Here is a 22,579-nt window from a genome sequence, read left to right on the forward strand (position 1 = left end):
GTACAGGGTCCCAAGGCTTTGGGCCATGCCCTACTGCTTTCCCAGGCCACAAGGAGGGAGCTGGATGAGCAGTGGAGTTGCTAGGACAGAAACTAGCACCCATATGGGATCCCCGTGCTTACAAGGTGAGAATTTAGCCATGGAATGTTGCTGTCAGAGCCTAGCAAAAGTATTAAATAGGTAAAATACATCAGCCTTTTGTTTGGATGAAAATGCTATTAAAGTAAAATTATAGCTTTTCTTTTTAAAAAGTTCATCTTTTGAATCTTTTTTTTTTTCTGAAAACCGAAAGAGTTAATCTAAATATAGTACTTTACCAGTTGAGTCCATTTCATCAAGTTAGACCTTACACATTCTTTTCTTTAGTTAAATAACATAAATGTGCCTTTTTAGCAGAATTCTTTGAATGATTTATTTTTACTTACTTGAAAGGCAGAGTGAGAAAGGAGAGGCAAGAGAGAGAGAGGAGAGCTTCCATCCACTTGGCTTATTCCCCAAATGGCTGCATGGGCTGTGCCTGACCCAGGCCAGAGGCTGGAGATCTCCCATGTGGGTGGCAGGGGGCCCCCCGCACTTGGGTCATGTTCCACTGCCCTCTTAGATGCTTTAGGAGGAATTTGCATCAGAACTGCAGCAGCTGGGATTCAAACTGGAAATAATTTTCCCCTACCCATTGAACCATAACCCTTTGTTGCCTTCTTCCATGGCCTGTTTTCATCTTTCTATATTTATTCTTTTTAAAAACTGCAGTACAGACATAACACCCATGTGAGTGTATGCTCACTGGTAAGATATTTGATTTCAAAATTAATATTTCTTGTGTTTCTCTGGAATTCCTGTTTAAGTACCATTCTCTCCCCCACAGCTTTGCAGTAACTCTCTGTTTCCTTGAAGGTTACTTTCCACAGGGATTTGTTTCTCTGAGGTATTAATGCTTTTTAACTCATCACTAGTGAAGAAAAACTGTCTTGTAAAGCATTTACATATAAAGGCAGATTTTTTCGTTTTTAAAGTAATCTTTGTTCTTCTTAAGCTTTTTATGTATGTGAATATTTTATTTTAAAAATGTAAGCTCGTTGTATAAAACTTACAAAATGAAAATAAAGAAATAAAAATCATTGCCTATAAAGTTAACATCCCGACACACGTTTGTTTGTTTAAAAGGCAGAATTAAAGAGAAAGAGAGAGATCCTGCATCTGCTGGTTCATTCCCCAGATAGCTGCAGCGACTAGAACTGAAGCCAAGAGCCTGGAGTTCCCTCTGAATCTCCCGTGTGGGTACAAGGGCTCAAGTACTTGGATCCTGCTCCACTGCTTTCCAAGACACATCAGGAGGGAGCTAGATCAGACGTGGAGTCCCTGGGACTTGAACCAGTGCCTATGTGGGATGCTAACACCACAGGCTGCCACCTTATCTGCTATGCCACAAAACTGGATCCATCATTCTTAATATTTGATGTATTTCACTTCCTCCTCTGCATTTTGCTAAACAAAGATAAAATTGCATAACTTATAGGCTTGTGTATCAAAATTGTTCTCTTAATATTCATAGATTCTTTCCCATTATGGGCATGCTTTCTAAGCATAATTTTTCATGGCTGAGTAACATTATCATAGGAGGTACCTTAAATCCTTCCTGAAACACTATAGTAAGTATGTAAATGAAAAAACAAGACACAGTTCCCTGGCAAATGTTTTGTAATTCATTTTTCCAATTTTCTTTTGTTTGAAGTTTTCTCTTTGACAGGTTGTACTACAGTAAAGACCTTTGCATGTTTAAGAATTTTTTTTTAAGATTTATTTTAATTTTTGTTGGAAAGTTGGATATACAGAGAGAAGAGACAGGAAGATCATCTGTTCTATGATTCACTCCTCAAGCGGCAGCAACGGCCGGTGCTATGCTGATCCGAAGCCAGGAGCCAGGAACTTCTTTGGGGTCTCCCACACGGGTGCAGGGTCCCAAGGCCTTGGGCCATCCTTGACTGCTTTCCCAGGCCAGAAGCAGGGAGCTGGATGGGAAGCGGGCCATCGGGATTAGAACTGGTGCCCATTTGGAATCTTGGTGCATGCAAAATGAGGACTCCAGCTGCTAGGTTACCACGCCAGACCCAAGGACTTTTTTAAGACATAAAAGTCAAACTACATAAAAAAGTATCTGAGGTTTTTCAAAGTGCTTGATATGTACTGATAGTTTTCTTTTAATAGTAAAGCTACCAGCAAAATGGGGTGATTTTAAGAGTTCTGCTTATTTTGATAGATTTTATTGTTTAATAAATTTAATATTTCCCGCTTATTAACTATATGCACACGTTCTTTTATGAACTGTCTCATACATTAAACATTTTTTATATGTATTTAAGTTTTATGGGAGGAGGTTTTGTGGCATAGCAGGTTAAACTGTAACTCACACCCGATTTTGATGGGCCAGTTTAAATCCTGGCTCCCTTTGCTTCCGGTCCAGCTTCCTATTAAGCAAGTAATTACCCAGGTGCTTAGATCTCTGCTCCTCCCGTGGGAGACTCTGATGGAGTTCCAGATGCTTAGATTCAGCCTGGCCCAGGCCTGGCTGCTGTGACTCTTTGGGGAATAGATGAAGTATTTTTCTCTCTCTCATGCACACTCTCAGTTGCTGTGCCTTTCCTGTGAAGTGTGGTGGTCTGTATTCTCCTAAAAGCATGCCTCCGTCTTGCAACCTGCTTTTACAGTCCTCAGTAATCTCCTTGTGGTCAGTCATTCACAGCTTTCTTTTTTGCACAATACTGAGAGGTTTTGTTTTTTTTTTTCAATAAACCAAATGATATACTGAGGTTCCCAGGCAGGAGACATTACAGTTCTCATACGTGTAAGTTGGTTTGGCTAAATTTTCTCAGGTTTTTTGAATGGTAGGGTGGGAAGAATGCAGTGGTTTGATTCCATGTGACTAAAGAATTTGTTTTATATACACTTGTGGCCTAAAATACATGCTGGAAGAAGGATTTTTTTTTTTCTGGTTTCTACCTCTCTTAAAATAAGAAATGATGTATTAAGCAAGAAAAGGAAAAATGTGGACTATGATTGCATTTTCTTTTAGCTCTGCAACTGCATACAAGCTGACATTCTTGTTTTATGAAGTGGATTTCATAGACTGCCTTGTAAACTACGTCTGTTGTAATTTTAAAGCTTTTTTTTTTTTTTTGCTTCTAATAACTCTGGCATTATCATGAGGTTTGTAAAGCAGTACTTGGAAAGAATTCTCTAATTGTTGCTTGTGACAGATGAACTCCAGAATAGGAAGGTGGCTGGGGAAGGTATTCCCTTATTTATATTAAAAATGTAGGAGGGGGGGCCCAGCGGCGTGGCCTAGCGGCTAAAGTCCTCGCCTTGAATGCCCCGGGATCCCATATGGGTGACGGTTCTAATCCCAGCAGCTCCACTTCCTATCCAGCTCCCTGCTTGTGGCCTGGGAAAGCAGTCGAGGATGGCCCAATGCATTGGGACCCTGCACCTGCGTGGGAGACCCGGAAGAGGTTCCTGGTTCCCGGCTTCGGATCGGCTCGGATCGGCGCACATCGGCCCGTTGCAGCTCACTTGGGGAGTGAATCATCAGATGGAAGATCTTCCTCTCTGTCTCTCCTCCTCTGTGTATATCTGGCTGTAATAAAATGAATAAATCTTTTTAAAAAAATGTAGGAGGGGAAAAAAAACCCACACATTTTCTGACTGGGAATATAGATTCTAGATCCTTTGGCCTAAAGCTGCTATTTTGCATACAGTTCTGGGTAGTGTGGAAATAGTGATGTCTGAGTCGGTACATTTTAGGGACATAGTGTGCAATTTTGAACAGAAAACCATGTGCTTCATGGCTGCTGTGATTCACCTGGTAAATAGCAGATGGTTAGAGACCACAGTCCTTAATTTCAAAATTACAGCACATTCTAGTAAGAAGTGTCCTAAGTTACATCCCAAACTGTCTCCACAACCACACCACCACCACCACCACCACACACATACACATACACAGAAATAGGCTTTTAATCTTCATAGACTTAGGAATTTTATTTGAGAATCAAATGAAACTGGTAGTTTCTTACCTGGAAGATGTACGTATGTACAAATTGTTCACTAAACTGAGTAGGAATCTATAGTGAGAATAGAGATGAGGTTTTGTCCATCTCAATTTGCGGTATCCATGAGCCAGAGAGCAGATATGAGGAACAGAATCTTTAAAGTCATGTAGATCTGTTTGCTAAACTTAAAGTGGAAAAGCAGATCCAAACATGCCTGGAATATATAGTTGAAACCTTGAGCAGATAGCTTAGGAAGAGAAAGCGGTCCGTGGCAGAGCAGGTGTCTGGAGCAGAGCTCACAGCGGCAGACTCAAAGGATTTGAAGATGAAGTGAGCTGGGAAAGGAGGTTAGGTCATGCTCCTAAACCAGGCGGTAAGATGCTTCGACAGCTGGGAATTGACGTAGTTGCACTAAGGTAGGGCTGAGGGGTGCTTGCGTTTCCGTGTACTGCCTGCTAGAGTGTGCAGTAACAGGAAATGAGTCAGAAGAGAGAGCTGGGACTCCAGGCTAGGCACTCTGATTCGGGATGCAGATACATTCAGCAGTTTTCTTTACCTCTGAGCCAAGCATCCACACCTGCGGCCTTTATTGTGGGTCACTGTTTTCAGATGCACACCACGTCGTCTTGAAGAATTCTTACCATTATAAAATATTTCTGATGTTACTCTCTGAAAGTCTACTTTCTCTAATAGAATATAACCACAGCAACATTTTCATGTATTTCATTACATCTAGCTATTTGTTTTTTATTTGGACTATCTGTCCTTTGTTTCTTTTAAGATTTACTTTTTTTTTTTAATTATTGAAAAGGCAGATGTACAGAGAGGAGAGACAGAGAGGAAGATCTTCTGTCCTTTGATTCACTTCCCAAGCAGCAACAACGGCTGCAGCTTAGCCTGTCCAAAGCCAGGAACCAGGAACCTCTTCCGGGTCTCCCACGCGGGTGCAGGGTCCCAAGGCTTTGGGCCATCTTTGACTGCTTTCCCAGGCCACAAGCAGGGAGCTGGAAGGGAAGTGAGGTCACCGGGACACGAACCTGCGCCCATGTGGGATCCTGCACATGCGCGGCAAGGACTTCAGTTGCAAGGCTACCACACCTGGCAGTTTTTGTTTTTCTTTTCCAGCATTGTTTTGGATTAATATAATGTTTTTCAGTGTTCCACTTTTATCTCCCGGTGGCGATAATCTCCCCTTTTTAGTTAATTTTTTAAAATTTTGTTTGTTGTAGTAACTCCAGGACAAAGAAGCAACAACTTTCTGGAGGGGCACTGTGGTACATCAGGTGAAGTCACACCACCTGGGACACCGACATCTCATCTCCTATGAGTGCTGATTCGTTTCTGATTCGGGTCCCTGGGCTCCTAAGCTTATGCTTGAGACCTGAATGCAGTTCCAGGCTCCTGGCTTTGGCCTGATCCAGCCTCAACTGTTCAAACAGTTCATGAAAGATCTGTTTTTCCCCGTTTCTCCCTATGATTCTGCCTTTCAAATAAAGAAGTAAACCTTTCAAAAATTTAAATAATCAGATATGTTTATTTTTTCCATTGTTATTTAAAAATTATTTGTTTTTGGCCTGGTGTGGTAGTCTAGCGGCCTAAGTCCTCGCCTTGCACTTGCTGGGATCCCATATGGGCACTGGTTTTAATCCCAGAGGCCCCACTTCCCATCCTGCTCTCTGCTTGTGGCCTGGGAAAGCAGTGAAAGATGGCCTAAGGGTACCCTCACCCGCGTGGGAGTCCCGGAGGAAGCTCCTGGCTCCTGGCTTCAGATTGGCTCAGCTCTGGCCATTGAGGCCACTTGAGGAGTGAGGCCACTTGAGGAGTGAACTAGCGGACAGAAGATATTGCTCTCTGTCTCTCCTCCGCTCTGTGTATCTATTTGACTTTCCAAAGATAATAAATACATAAAATCTTTTTAAAAATAATGATTTGTCTGGTGCAGTTCAGTGACTCAACAGACAAGTCCTCCACCTGCAAGCGCCAATAATCCACATAGGTGTCTGTGTCCCGGCTGCTCCACTTCGGACCTTGTTCCCTGCTTATAGCCTGATACCTGGGCCCTTGTGTTGCCCATGTGGGAAACCCAGGAGAGGCTCCTGGCTCTTGGCTTCGCATCAGCTCTGCTTCAGCTGTTGTAGCTATTTGAGGAGTGAGCTAGCGAATAGAAGATCTTCCTGTCTCTCCTTCTCTTTGTGAATCTCCCTTTCAAATAAAAATAAGTCATTTTTTTTAAAGTAATAATTGGCCGACAGAGTTTTTGGATGACAAGATTGTTTTGGATTTTCAATTAAAAATCTCATTGTATTCCATTTTTTGATGTGAAGTCAGCTGACATTCTTGTGAATGTAATGGTTTTTTTCTCTTTGCCATTACATTTTTCTGTTTATCTTTGGTATTGAGCAGTTTGACTCCGATACACAAAATCCAGTCAGATCTGTTGCAGTAGCCTAGTGGCTAAAATCCTTACTTTACATACGCCTCCCATAACTGCACTGGTTCTAGTCCCAGCAGCCCCACTTCCCATCCAGTTTCCTGCTTGTGACCTGGGAAAGCAGTTGAGGACGGCCCAAAACCTTGGAACCCTATACTCGTGTGGGAGATCCAAAAGAGGCTCCTGGCTCCTGGTTTTGGATTAGCTCAGTTCCTGCCATTGCAGCCACTTGGGGAGTGAATCATTGGACAGAGCGTCCTCCTCTCTGTCTCTCCTCCTCTTTGTACATCTGACTTTCCAATAAAAATATATAAATCTTAAGAAAATTCACTAAAACTTGCTTAATTATATCCAATATAGTCCTTAGCTTTGATTGATTTAATTAACCTATCTTTATATTTATTGATCCTTTTTTTCTTGTATGTCTTGTTTGCTAAGTCTTTACATTGACTTCATTTCAAATCATTTATTTTTCAGTTCTGCAGTTTCTGTTTGTTGAAATGTCTTCACCTATTTGTTCTTCTCTTCCTCTCAGTTTAACGTTCATAATAATTAAAGTCTGCATCCAAGGGTCTCTATTGAGTTTTTTTCTTTTCTAAATTATAGGTTATACCTATTAGCTTTTTCATGTCTTAAAAGTTTGGGTGACATACTAAACCTTTTGCGTAAATGAAGAGTAACAAATGAGATAGATGATGTTTTTGGTTGTATTTTCCAGAGAGGCCATGTTCTTTCTCTGTCTGCTAGCTAGCCTGGTGTTTCAGATCTCAGGGAGGTGAGCTGCTTTCATTTCCATTTACCTCTAGATTCAAATGTGTTTGTGGAGATTTGACCTGTAACCAAAGCCCCATCTTCCTGTGTGCTCTAGATAAGGGGTTGGTTTCTTTATCAATATTTCACAGGAAAGGAGTTTGGGGCCGAAGGTTTAGTGACATCATTGAACGTCTGGGTTGTAGTTACAGCAGGGACTGGAGCTGCAGTTCTACAGGGGATTGGAAACTTCCCACCCCTCTTAGCCCATCAGCCTTGGCGCACCGCTGGCACAGCTGGACGGTTCTTACTGTGCTGGAGGCTACTCCGGATGTTTTCACCTGTGTCCCACTGTTACTTGTTTGTTTGCTTATCTAGCTATTTATTGATTGATGTGTATCTGTACCCAGGCTGGGCAGTTGACTCAAGGCCCACCTTTGAAGAACTCATCTTTCTTTGCATTTTGGTTCGTTTAGGCTTCTTTGCACTCTAAAGAAAAATATGCAGTTTTTAGTATTTAGTTTTTCTAGTATTTCTTGCTCTGATGGCAGTAGTGGTCACTTGAAACCTTTGACGTTCTGAGAGTAATGGGACTCCTCTTCTGCTTTCAGCCTTTATTCTTTACTCTTTCAGCCACACCACACCTTTCATACCCATAACGTCTTCATGTATCTATACCTTTGATCCTTCCTGTGCCTTCTGCCTTGATTATTCTGTTTCTCTTCCTCTCCTCTGAGATCTTGACATTTTAAGACTCAGCTCAAATGATACAAATGATACCCCTTGTGTGTCACAGACTGTTTCTATTGCCCCTGTGGAAATGTACCTTTACTCTGGCATGGACCATCCTATAGTATCATTATTTGTGTGCTCTGTGCTGCTTCTTTCAAACTAAGAACTTTTCTATTTGCCCAAGAGGCCTTCAGCTGAGAACATGACTATGTTTCAAAGCAATGACATAGTCTTGATTTAATTAAAATGCTGACATTTTGATGTCTTCCTTCTCCTCAAAAGAAGGTAGCTATGTGAACGCGGTAGGTTTCAATGTAATGATGTGAGACAATCTCTATAATGTAGTCAGGATGTACTATGCTTTATCATTTCTATTTTTAAAAGTACTGTAGGTAACCTTAGTTACCATTCCATTTGAATTTTATACCTTGAGCACTTAACAATCATATGTTCAGTAAAATGGTTATCATTAACAAAATAAACTTGAGGTGTAGGGAGAGAATTGTTTTTTATAACCAGAAAGCTATGTTTTGATATTAGGGTCTTTTGGGTACTAGTTTATTAAGGTTCAGTTCACAGGGTTTCTGTCTTACCTGTGAAATGCTCTAGTACCCAGACATGGCCACCATCGGTGAGGGACATGCCTGTGACTCTAGGTCAGAGCTCAGAAGAGATTGAGCTGCTGTGTTATAGCACCATAGGTTTTCATGAATGAAGATTAAATATTAATGGGTTAATAGTGTTACTGGATGTTACTATTTTAAGGCTTACATAAATGTGGACAAACTGGGGAAATTCTATTGAAGGTCTATACATTTTCATGATCATTTTATTTACAAGATTTTAAAATTTAATTTAGAAATCTATTTATTCCATAAACAGACAGATCTTGCCTTTGCTGGTTCACTGTCCAGATGCCATCAGTGACTGAGATTGGGCCAGCCCAAACAAAGGGCTAGGAACTCAGTTCAGGTCTTCTATTATGGTATCATGTAAATGTCATCAGCCCAATTACTTGTGCTATCACCACTTCCTGCCTGGGTCTACAGGAGCAGGAAATGCTGGAAGCCAGCTATGGAAACCCCGCAGGTACCCCAGAGTGAAACAAGGGTGTTTTAATTGCCCTTGAATGACTGCACTCTTTTCTTCTCATTATGCTATCATCCCCAGTCTCTATCCAGCGGAGTTCCCCTATCCCTCTTGCTCAGTCCCTTGGGCACTCAGCAAGGGAGACATGAAATGTGGCTATTTGCTTGTTATTTTGGTCCTTGGCTCCAGAGGTGGAGGTGAGCTTTGAGCACCTCTTATTTTCCTCCAGCCCTCACAAATTCTTTTAAACTGTATACTGAATACTCTGTATACAGCATTAGTTAGAGGATGAATTAGATATAGCTATATTGGAAAGGTAAGCATTAATGCCTTAACCCTGAAACTCTGGAGTGGACATAGAGTAATGGAACTCAGTTTGCAACAGTTTGCAGAAAAGTATGAAAAACTACATGTAGCTGTTGTGGTCGGACTTTGCCGGGAGAGCTTTGGGAAAGGCCAGTGAAGCCTGCCATACGAATGGAGGGGGAGCTTGAGAAGCAGTCTGTGGAGCCACTGCATCTGACAACTGATCTTTTGAGAGTAATGGCTTCAGCTTCTCTTCTGCTTCACAAAACCCACACGAATTTCTCACATTGGCAGCCCCTGACCCTGAATCAAGCAAGGAAGGAAACTGTGGGACTTAGTATTCTGCCTTCCTTGGTAGTAGTCCATCCAGCAGAGTCCATTTTTTTTTTTAATTTTTATTTTTTTATTTTTTTTTAAAGATTTATTCATTTTATTACAGCCAGATATACACAGAGGAGGAGAGACAGAGAGGAAGATCTTCCGTCTGATAATTCACTCCCCAAGTGAGCCGCAATGGGCCAGTGCTATACCGATCCGATGCCGGGAACCAGGAACCTCTTCCGGGTCTCCCACGCAGGTGCAGGGTCCCAATGCATTGGGCCGTCCTCGACTGCCTTCCCAGGCCACAAGCAGGGAGCTGGATGGGAAGTGGAGCTGCCGGGATTAGAACCAGCGCCCATATGGGATCCCGGGGCTTTCAAGGCGAGGACTTTAGCTGCTAGGCCACGCTGTCGGGCCCCCCCCCTTTTTTTTTTTTTAAATATAAGGTCAGCGAAAGAGACAGAGGGAAAGAGAGAATCTCTGTCAGTTGGCTCACCCTAGTCTCCCACCTGAGTGTCAGAAAACCCAGTGCTTGGGCCGTATCTGCTGCCCAGCAGGTACAGGACCAGGAAGCTGGATCAGAAGCACAGGAACAAAGAAGCCCCCTTGGGTTTTACATACACATGAGTCCCAGCATAAATTTGGAGTCCAAGTTTCTAAGCATCGTTAAAATCTTCCCAAATACATCATCCTAATGTTAAGAGTGTAATTTGTTCAGCGTTTTATCTTTAATGGCTGTGAGACCAGTTAGTGATGCTGCTCAGCCACCTGCAAGATCATATCGTGGCCTTGGTTTTCAAGTCTTGACCCTTGGGTATTCATAGAAGCTTTCTGGTACCATATCCAGGAACTGAGGTGGAAATGTAGTCTCAGGCATGTGAGACATCTCGGCTCACTTTCAGGAACTATTTCCCTTTTGGAACTGTATTCCTTTTAATTGGGTTTCTGTGCTATAGTAGGAGTTTTCCAGTTGGGTAAATTTGAAAAATGATGACTATTTAGCTACTCCTCCTAGCTTAAATTTTTCTGTGCTCAGGTTTTAATAACTTTACATTTTCTTTAAGTTGAAGAAATATTCCATTCTCTTGAATGTTTGTAGACCTTCAAAACAGCCACAGAACTAAATTTATTTCCTTAAATCAGTATTTTTTTTTAATTCAAGTATTTTGCTGTATTTTAAAAGTAATTGGGGTGGGCATTTGGTGCAGCAATTAGGTCTCTGCTGTTGCACCCACATCTCATATTAGAATGTCCTAGTTAAAGTCCTGGCTCTGTTTCCAGCTCCAGCTTTCTGCTAATGTGTACCCTAGGATGCTGTACTGAGTGATGAGCTTGGTCCAGCCTCGCTTGTGGCAGGCATCTGGCAAGTGAATAGACGTTTATGTGTCACTCAGTGTTTCTACTTTTCAAATAAGATGACATTAAATAAATCAGTTTATTTTTAGAAGATTTCTTTTTATTGCAAAAGCAGATTTACAGAGAAAAAGACAGTAGGATCTCCCTTACCCTAATTTACTCCTCAAGTGGCCGCAAGGTCAGAGTTGAACCTATCCAAAGCCAGGAGCCAGGAGCTTCTTCCCAGTCTCCCACCAGGGTGCAGGATCTCAAGGCTTTGGCCTGTCCTTGACTGCTTTCCCGGGTCACAAGCAGGGAGCTGGAAGTAAGTGGAGCAGCTGGGACACGAACCAGTTTCATATGGGATCTCAGTGCATGCAAGGCGAGGACTTTAGCCACTAGGCTACTGCGCTAGTCCCCATGAATCAGTATTTTTACAAAGCAGGCAGAATTGTTTCCTGCATGTGCTCTATAAAGAATATGTGAAAAGGTTCAGAATTACACATTTTATAATCTTAGAATAGTAGTCTGTGTTCCAGTTCATCATTTGAAGGCTTTAATAATGAATCGGATTCTTAGTAAACACTGTCTTGTCTTGCCATAATATCATCTAGATACTTCAGATGAAGCAAAATCCTTCTTATTTGTACCTGGGAAATAAATATTAATAATTGCAAAGAGAAGACAGGACATGAAAAAGATGAGATAACAATAAAGTTATTGAAAAATTTCCACTGTGTTTTAAGGGGTTAGAAGCTGTTAGAAACTCACACATCGGTCCACAGGATTCATTTAAAGATGTAAGACTGCCCAAAGGGAGGAGCTGGGACAGGGCCTCATTTTGCAATTTGCCTTTACAAGTCATATCCTAGCTTCTGTGTCACTGGTTTTGGTACTATCATTTATAAATGTATTCCAATCATTTTCGTTTTCCATTGCAAATCCTTTGGGAGATTGTAAGTTTACTGTGCTCATGTTTCTGTGTGAAGCAGCCTACTTTACTTACCTACACAAATGTCAGAGGTAAACCCTTTGTGTGTTGTAAGAATGAGCAAATATTCTGTTACTCATTGTATTGCATGATTTAATCCAGCGTAATATTCTTCTTTCTCAACCCTGATCCCACTGGAAGGCATGTGTAGAGTCCAATTTTTTTAAACAAAAGAAAACCCATATCTATAAGTGGGAATATAGTAAACCAGTTACAAGTCGTTTTTCCACCACTTAAGGAAAAATAGGAAATAAGGCACTCTATATGTTAAACTGATATCAGATTACCAGTTTCTAAAATACTTTGTTTCCATTACTTGAAAAATTTCAGGAAGATACTGTAATTAAAAAAAAAAACGACGATGAAGAAAGAAATTGTACAATAACAGGCTAAGCTTCTGCCTGGGGTGCAGGCATCCCATATGGGTGCCAATTTGAGCTCCTGCTGGTGGCCTGAGATTTCCTGGGAAAAATTTTCTTACTGAATGTATCCTTGATAGCATTGTAGACCTTTCTTAAATACAAAGATTGCTTTTGAGCACAGAGGAGAAAGAGCAAGATTTTGATTCACTTTAACTACCCATCCATAACTCCAGATTAGAGGGGCTCTCCTAACTAGAGAATCAGGAAGCTGGTTTGCTGAAAACCTGCTCCTATCATCTGCTGTCTTTCTTTACCGCTCTCAAATCACAATTCTGAGAACACAGTATTTCTGGAGTTAAAGCAGCACATTTACAATGGCACAGTTTACACTACAAAAAAAAAAAAAAATCAAAGAAGTGATGTGGAGAGCATATTTGATGTGCTCTTCTAAAACAATGAAAGTATAGAGGTGAAAACTATAGGTGAGGAAAAAATCAGTGAAAGATGGAAGAGATTTAACTAGTAAATAATAGATATGGCCAAAGGAGAAGGCCAAGAGAGTAGAGTAAAAGTGTTTGTCAAATGTGTGACTGAAAAAAAAAAAAGTGAATTCTAAGGAACATTATGAAAAACATCTGTACCGAAATGTGTTTTGGTTTTAATCTTTTAACTTCAAGGATTCCAAAAAATATCACATGCTCCATACATAAAAAATGGGTTGTTAGAAAAGGATCAGAAATCATGTTGGCCACAGACTTCTCTTTTGCAGTGCTGGATATTAAAAAGTCGTGGAGTAGTATTTCTTGATCTTTATGGTCCTTGAACTCTGAAATTACATGTGAACTTTGTGTTTAAACAAGTTGATTTTCCTGGAAATGGAATCCAGTGTTTTACTGTATTTTCAAGGATTTCATGAAACAGGAAAGGTTAAGAACCACATTCTTGGAGTTATAGCTATTATCTTTTTCTTTTGAAAGAATTTAAAATGTACAGAAATGTTACAAAATAATTAAGGTTCCTGGATATCCTTTCCCAAATCTGTGTTTATTCTCTGCCTCTCTCTATCAAATGCACTTATCAAACTTTCTTTCGTTCAGTCATTCTCTCGTTCACACACACACACACACACACACACACACACACACACACAGATGGTAGGATCTTTTTTAAATTGTTATATATATTTTTTGTATTTGAAAGGCAGAGACAAATAGGTACGATCTCCTAATTTGTTCCCCAGTGCCAACAGTAGCCAGAGCTGGGCCAGGCCAGAGCCATGAACCAGGAACTCATTCTGTGAGTGTCAGGGACTCAAGTACTTGGTCATCACCCACTGCATCTCACGATGCGCATTAGCAGGAAGCTACATTTGGAAATGGAGCCTGGACTCCTGGAGTTCTGACTTGGGATATAAGAATTCCAGTTGATATCTTGCCTGGTAGACCAAATACCTTCCTCTCCTCTCCTTTCTTTCTTTTTTTAAAAAATATTTATTTATTTATTTATTTTATTGGAAAGTCAGATTTACAGAAAGAACAAGAAACAGAGAAAAATCTTCCATCCACTGATTCACTCCCCCAGTTGCTGGAGCTGAACTAATCCGAAGCCAGGAGCTAGGAGCTTCTTCCAGGTCAGAAGGGGTGCAGGGTCCCAAAGCCTTGGGCCATCCAGCAGGGAACTGGGTGGGAAGTGGGGCACTTGGGGACATGAGCTGGTGCTCATTTGGGATCCCAGTGCATGCAAGGTGATGACGTTAGCCATTAGGCTACTGTGCCAGGCCCTCTTTTTTAAAAAAAATCTAGTACATTTCTGAATTAGCTGAAAAATATCATGCTGGAGACAGGCACTGTGCTGCTGCTGTTTAATGTGCTACATGCGATCTATTAAGCCACCATGTGAAACGGGTTATGCCACTGTCTGCAGCACCAACATGCTGTATAGGCACCTGTTTGAGTATCTGCTGTTCCACTTCCTATTCAGCTCCCTGCCAGTGTGCCTGGGAAAGTAGTGGGGAATGGTCCGGATGCTCAGGCTGTTACCCGTGTGTGGGAGATCCAAATGAAGCTCGTGGTCCATGGCTTTTGGCTTTGGCCTGGCCCAGCCCTGGCCATTGATGACCTCTCTTTCTCCCTGTGATTCTGACTTTCGAATATATAAATAAAAACTTAAAAAAAAAAAAGCCACCCCAGTATGTACAGGAAGTAAACAAGGGAGTTTTTGGAGTGAGGCAATGGCTGCAGACAGGATGACCAGCCCTACTACTTGAGGAGACAAACTTCCATCATAAGGACAGATAAGTTAGGAGGCTCAGGGCACGTGTCCGTTTGGAAGGTGAAGGGACCAGTCTTAGTGGCATTGATTGAGCTGGGCTCCCAGTTGCTACTCCCTGTGTGGATGCTCAGGCCTGGGGGGCTGGGAGGCAGACAACAGCAGCGGGGCAGTGGATGGAGAGGCCATCAGGGTAGTGTTTCTGAGAGACACATAGCTTAATTCCTGTCCCCTGAGTCAGGATCTGGTTTCAATCTATTGACACCATTGCCATTCTGAACTCTTACACTGCACAACTCCTTCCAACAACTTTGGGAGAACTTGTTCCTGGTTTCTGTGGGTATCACAGCCAGTTTCTTTTTGTTTTTCTGAAGAAATTCCAACCTTTTTAAGATTATTTCCATATTCCTTCAGTTCTTCCATCTCCTAGTTGCTTTTCTGTTAGTTCTTACTGCTGAGAAATCTCATCAGGGCAGTCGGGCTCATCATCATCTAGGCCTCTTAACATGTTTTTGAATTAGAACTGCTCGTCATGTTCGTACAGCTTCCTTTCTGTTCATCTAGTCTTTCCTATAGAGACGGTGGGGGGGGGGGCAATAGCCTCATGTGGACATTCCTGGAGCTTCAGGTAGGTTTTTAAACTTTTTCCCATTTTTCTAGCCTTCTTTTGTGCCACCCATCCAGTTGTGTCTGTAACACAGACCTCTTTTTGGTAACAAGGTTACCATCGTCTCCTCCATCCTTGGTGAATTGATCCATCTTCTGCTTTCACGTCCATTCAGATATAGAATGTCAGGGACTGAGAGAGCTTCAGTGATGGCATGCAGTCAGCATGGCTGGCAGTGAGATGCCCTGCGGGTACGGTCTCAGGGGTTCTGCCTCCTCCAAGGGCCGCAGAAGCTCTGTTTTCTGATTGCCTTGAAGAACCACTGCTGTGAATAGATGTGCCCTCCCCTCTTCTGTGTGCACTGACGTTCTTGACGTTCTCCAGTAAGACACTTCATCTCTGTTTTCACTCCTCTAAGTTTTCTACAAAATAAGTGCGTGGATTCCTTTCCCTTCACTTCTTTTAGTTTCCCTTCCCTTCCCTTGGTTGTAAAAACAAGAAGTTTATGTACTTATTTATTTGAAAATCCAATTTACAGAGAGGATGTTCCATCCACTGGTTGACTCCCCAAATGGCTGCAATGGCCAGAGCTGAGCCAAACTGAAGCCAAGAGCCAAAAGCTTCTTCTGGGTCTGCCATGTGGGTGCAGGGTCCCAGGAACTTGGGCCGTGCTTCACTGATTTCCCAGGCCATAAGTAAGGAGCTAAATCTGAAGTGAAGCAGCTGGGACACCTTCCAGCACCCATAGTGATGTCTGCTTGAAAATGTAAGATGAGGGCCCGGCAGCGTGGCCTAGCGGCTAAAGTCCTCACCTTGAACGCTCCAGGATCCCATATGGGCGCTGGTTCTAATCCCGGCAGCTCCACTTCCCATCCACCTCCCTGCTAGTGACCTGGGAAGGCAGTCGAGGACGGCCCAAAGATTTGGAACCCTGTACCCACATGGGAGACCTGGAAGAGGTTCCTGGTTCCCGGCATCGGATCGGCGCGCACCAGCCCGTTGCAGCTCACTTGGGGAGTGAAACATCGGATGGAAGATCTTCCTCTCTGTCTCTCCTCCTCTCTGTATATATCCGGCTTTCCAATAATAATAAAATCTTTAAAAAAAAAAAAAAGAAAGAAAATGTAAGATGAGTGTGTTAAGCCACCACACCAGTTCCTCTATTCTTTTTTCTTTTCTTTTTCTTTTTTTTTTTTTAAAGATTTATTTATTCTTATTGGAAGATGAGAGTTACAGAGAGGAGGAGAGACAGAGAGGAAGATCTTCTATCCGCTGATTCACTCCCCAAGTGGCCACAATGGCCAGAGCTGAGCTGATCCAAATCCTGGAGCCAGGAGCCTCTTCTGGGTTTCCCACAAGGGTATAGGGTCCCAAGGATTTGGGCTGTCCTCTACTGCTTTCCCAGGCCACAAGCAGGGAGCTGGAAGCAAGTGGAGCAGCCAGGATATGAACTGGCACCCACAGGGAATCCCGGCACATGCAAGGTGAGGATTTTAGCCACTAGGCTACTGCGCTGTGCCCAATAGATGCTTTAATCAGTGTAGTGCTGGTATCTTGATATATTAAGTCTTCTAATTTGTGAACATGAAATGTATTTTCATTTATTGCATCATCTTTAATTTTTTTCCAGTAGTATTTCATAGCATTTTCTTAATATTATTTGATTAGGTTGACTATATCATCCTCCTTTGTCCCTTTATACTTCAACAGTATAAAAGTATTTATTATTCATTTCTAATTTTATAATCTCATTTCTAACTTCATTATGGGATTACTGGTGCTTGATTAATTACAACAGCTTAATCAGCTGTGCCACAATGCCAGTCCCTTTCTGTCAAAACTTTTTCCCTTATGTGATGGTGTTTTCTCCCCTTATTCTGTTGATAATACATTAATTGATTTTTGTGCATGAGCATATATAAATAATCCATACCATTTTTTGGTTACTTGATTTTCAATAAGATTGCCAAAGCAATTAGTGGAGAAGACACAATGTTTCCAACAGATAGTGCTGGGTCAACTAGATATCTATGTGTATAATAACAAAATTGGACTCCATCTTTATACCATCTGCAGAAATGAATTAAAAATGAACTCTACAGCTAAATGTAGGAGTTAAAACCACAGGACTTGGGGTTAGCATTAAGGTATAGCAGGTTAAGCTGTGACTCCATATGGATATGGTTCAAGTCCCAGCTGCCCCACTCCCTGCTGATGTGTCTGGGAAAGCAGCAGAAGATGGCCCCAGTCGCTAGGTTCCTGCACCCACCTTGGAGACCTGGATGAAGCTCCTGGTTCCCGGCTTCAGCCTGGCCTACCTCCAGCCATTGTGGCCTTTTAGGGATTAAACCCTAAAATAGAAGATCTTTCTCTGTCTTTCCTCCTTGTCTCTTTGTAACTCTGACTTTCAAATAAATAAATAATTCGTAAAGAAAAAAAAAAAAAACAAACCACAAGACTCTTTGAAGAAAACATGGAAGTAAAGTGTGTGACCTTGGATTTAAAACTGTTTTATAAATATGAAACCAAAAGCACGAGGGACACAATGAAAATAGCTAGATTAGATTGCATTGAAATTTAATGTTGTAAAAATAATCAAGAGACTAGAAAAGGCATACAGTAAACACTTGGACCACATTCTACTGCTTTTCCAGACGTAGTAGCAGGGAGTTGAATTAGCAGTAGAGCATTTGAGACCCATACCCGTGCCCATGTAGGATGCTCCTCAGGCAGCAGCTTTTCTCACTCTGCCATAGCACTAGGCCCAACCACTTGTCGAACTTTACCCAGAAGTTAATATACTGAAACATACCTTACTTCATTGATTTGTTTAAAGTATAACCAACCAGTCCTGTGCTTCAATGTTAACTTGGCTGTGTGCTGACTTCTATAAGATGTAGCAATTCTAAGAAATTCCTCACAAATATACTCCAGACCCAAACAAAAAGGTAAACAGAAGACAAGACAGGACTCCTTCAGATGTTACGCATTTCATGAAATTTTAACATTCTTTTATTTTTATTTTTGTTAAAAAGACAGATTTACAGAGAAAGGGAAAGAAAGATCTTCCATGCATTGGTTCACTCCCAAAATGGCCACAATGGCTAGAGCTGAGCTGATCTGAAGCCGGGAGACCCAGTTCTTCCAGGTCTCCAATGGGAGTACAGAGTCCCAAGGCTTTGGACCATCTTTGACTGCTTTCCCAGACCACAAGCAGGGAGCTGAATTAGAGGTGGAGCAACCAGGGCACGAACTGGCACCCATGTGGAATGCCAGCGCTTGTAAGTAGAGGATTAGCCATCATGCTGACCCCAATTCTTGAACTTAAGACACACTATGACTTACATACTGTGACCACAAGTCTCTCTAGACTTCCTAAAGAGTTTTGTTTGACAATAGAAGTCACTTACCAGAGGCAGATCCTACTTCACCGCTACTTAGTAAGTAGACTCTCACACCCTTTGGCCTATTTATTTGCAGGAAGAAGTGGAAACGGTAACCAGGTCCTTTGCAGCGTACATTCCATGTGAGGCCCACTTTCTTTTCATTGCTAGGCCGTGGAGATGAGGAGGTTTGGTATGGAAAAGATCCCATCCTTGGGTGTCTTCCCCTTCATCTCCTCCAGGTCCAGCCTCTTGCGAGACCCGCTGTTCAGAAAAAGCACAGCTGTTCCTCACCGGCTTCCAGCCACAATGCTGTGTGCACCCTTTCTCAAAATATTTATTTTTCTTAAAAATATTCTTGGAACAAACTAGCATATTTCTTGATATAATAAGTATTAACAATATTTATCCAATTGTTTATAGACAGTACACGATGGTTGAACTTTCCAAGAACCCAGGCTGAGATTTGCAAAGCTGCCAAAATATTTGAAGAGAATGAGAATACATAAACATGCCTGTTATCAACCATTTTACAATATTTATGTTGTAGAAATAATCGGTCTCTAGTGGCCTGAAAGAACCCAGTGGGATTAAAGATGTAAGTTTCAAAATCTAGATTCCTTCCTGAATTATCATATCTAGCTGGAGTTGTGCGTTTTCTCTGGTGTTTATTAAGTCGTAATCTCTCAAGGGGGGGATACTTTGTACAATATCAAAAGTAGTGAATTATCTTATTAAGTAATAATAGACCAAACAGACAAATAATGGAAGTTTGTTAGGAGCTAAAAATTATGAATAATACAATTCTGTACTTAAAAGTACAATTCAACAAAAGGAGAAACTATATTAGAGTTGACGGTGAATTCACAGACAGAGAGGAGGGAAATAAATTGAAATGAAATTGAAATGAAATTTGAATTCACAACCCCTGAGTGTGAAATAAATCTTTTAGCTTTCGGAGGTAAAAGTTTCCAAAAGAATTGTTTTTATTCAAGTGGGAATCTTCAGATCACAGCCTGCAGTCGGAATGTGATGTGCCGTCTGTGTGTGTGAAGTAGCCGTCATCAGAACCCGCTACATTCGTTCATCTACATATTGCCTCTGTCTGCTTGCACCATACCAGTAGAGTTCAGTGGCCGGACAGAGGCTGTACGTGTGGTCCACAATCCTTGAAATATCTGCTCTGGCCTTTTGTAGAGTCGGTTGCTGACCCCTGAGTTTAATCCTTAGTTTCAGACCACGCGTAAGTGATGAATTTCTTGTCATCTGACAGATTAGCATTGTAGGGCTAACATAGTTTTGTGTTTAAAATTTATCTTTCTCTTTCCTCCAGATTTTTCAAACTTAGAGAAGAATTGAAAAAACAAGTACATTAAGTACCCTTAACACAGAATAACCATTTTTGCCTTATTTCCCATCATTCTTTGTGTGTATATGTGATGGATATTTTTGTTTTTGCTGCTGATACTTAATGATTTCAAAGTTTTACATATATGCCTGCAGTACACAACTCTTAGAATAGGAGAAATTTGGGCCCAATATAATAACCTAGTGGCTAAAGTCCTCGCCTTCCATGCGCTGGGATCCCATATGGGCATAGGATCTAGTCCCAGCAGTCCCGCTTCCCATCCAGCCCCCTGCTTGTGGCCTGGGAAAGCAGTAGAGGACGGCCCAAGGCCTTGGGACCCTGCACCCACATGGGAGGCCCAGAGAAAGCTCCTGGCTCCTGCTTTTGCATCAGATCAGTTCCTGCCGTTGTGGCCGCTTGGGGAGTGAATCAATTGACCAAGATCTTTCTGTCTCTCCTCTCTATATATATAACTTTGGAATGAAAATAAATAAATCTTAAAAAAAGGAGAAATGTCCAGTATAGCCCATTGTGTTAAAATGTAAAGATATACGTGTGAATTTTGCTGTTTATTTGTAAACACAATATGGCTGTCATTTCTTTTTAATTTTTTATTTATTTGAAAGACAGAGAAACAAAAGGGGGAGGGGGTACTGTGTTGGTTCACTCCACAAATGCCTACAGAACTCATGGCTGGGCTGGACCAAAGCCAGGAATTGGAAATTCAATCTAGTTCTCCCACATAAGCTGGTGAGAACCCAACTGCTGGAGCCATCTCCACTGACACCTGGAGCCTACACTGGTAGGAAGCTAGAGTTAGGAGGTAGCACTAAATATGGAGGGTCCAAGGCAATCCCTCCACCTCCAGGCACGAGGACCCATATGAGCACTGGTTCATGTCCCAGTTGTTCCATTTTCCATCCAACTCCCTGTTCATGGCCTGAGAATGCAGCAGAGGGTGACCCAAAGTCTTGGGATCCTGCACCTTCACAGGAGACCCGGAAGAAGCTCCCGGCTCCTGGCTTCCGGCTCCAGATCAGCTCATCCCAAACCATGCGGCCATTTGGGGAGTGAATCAGCAGATGGAAAATTTTTCTCTCTGTCTCTCCTCCTCTATGTGACTATTCCTTCCTGACAGAAACAAATACCTGGAACCCAAGGTATTCTAATATGGGAAGAGGGTGTCTTCATGGCTGGGAAAAATACATTCCATTCCCCTAATATATATAACAGCACTGCTTTCATCCCTGTATTCTCATTTGCAATCTGTAGAAATTCTAAATGTAATTGTTATCTATTGCTTATGTCTAATATATTGAGTAAGGACCCTGTATACATGTCCACTTCCTAATCCCTCCAATGTGAATCTGCTATTTTACCCGACACAAAGTAATTACTTCACTGGTGTAACTAATGAATTTCAAATGAGATTATTTTGTTATCTGATGCTCCCTCCCATTCTGGGAATCCCCAGCACAGGATCTTGACAGAGATAATGCTGTGACCATGGAAACTATCAGTGAAGGAAACTTGGACCTTGCCATCATGCTAGCAGTGAGATGGTGAGGCTTAAGAATTTTCATGCTCAATTTCAAAACCCTGTCTTGGCTCTTTTTTTTTTTTTTAACAGTGTCTCTCAATTTCTCACCCCTCACACATTTTCTATAAACATTAAGAAGAAAGCATGTGATACCTCTAACACTTTGCTTTGGAATCTCTTACCTGGACCATCCAGTTCCATAGACACATCTCTACTTTCTATATAACTGCATGCATAGGGCTTTCAGATTTGGGGACTGCATGAGAAAGATTTCCCTGTCTCTTTCCATGTCCATGCCCCTCACAGTCTTAGAACTTTTCACAGAACCCTCCTCAAGGTCTAGTTTGTAGCATTTTAGAGTTTTACCAATGAAACCCTTCAGGTCCTACAAGCTACTACTACCTAATTCTAATATTCTTCCTCCCATTTCAGGTATTTGTTACCACAGAACTGCACTCCTAACAACAACAACAAAAAATTACACTCTTTACCCATTGAGTCACAGCAACAACCCTAAAACGTATTAGCAGCTTAAGACAAATGTGTTATCTTCTAGTTTCTGTGGTCCAGAACTCCAGGCACAGTTTACCTAGAAGATGCCTGAGGCTCAAGGTCTTTAGTAAAACTGCAGTTAAGCCCTCAGCCACAGCTGTACTCATCTCCAGGCTCAACTGAGAGTGGGCCCGCTGGCAAGCTGCACTGTGTGAGTGTTGGCAGGCCTCGGTGCCTTGCTGGCTGTTGGCTGAAAACGGTTCTTTGCAGTTGCCAGCACACAGCTGGCTTCCTTTAGCAAGCAAGAAAAAGTGCCCAAGACAAAAGATACAGTCTTTGTAACCTCATCTCACAAGTAGGATTATCTATCTCTTTTCCACATTTTATTATTACAAGAAATTTGCTAATTAGGCTTGAAGGGAGTTACACAGGGTCACAGGCACCAGTCAGGGATGCTTGAGGTTCCATCAGAGAGGCTGCCTACCACAAATAACAAGCCATGTATGTCTCAGAATGTGGCTGCAACACTTTTTTTTTTTTTTTTAATAAAAATTAAGCTAAGCACAGAATTGACCTCA

At 41.8% G+C, this 22,579-nt stretch overlaps 1 protein-coding gene across 3 annotated transcripts in view; it reads left to right on the forward strand.

Moving 5' to 3' along the window:
* TPST1 (tyrosylprotein sulfotransferase 1) overlaps window positions 1-22,579 on the forward strand; it is a 119,012-nt gene that overhangs the window by 74,238 nt on the left and 22,195 nt on the right. The window lies entirely within an intron of this gene.

Source organism: Ochotona princeps, chromosome 24 (assembly GCF_030435755.1).
Source record: "Ochotona princeps isolate mOchPri1 chromosome 24, mOchPri1.hap1, whole genome shotgun sequence".
In the NCBI taxonomy this organism is placed as follows: domain Eukaryota; kingdom Metazoa; phylum Chordata; class Mammalia; order Lagomorpha; family Ochotonidae; genus Ochotona; species Ochotona princeps.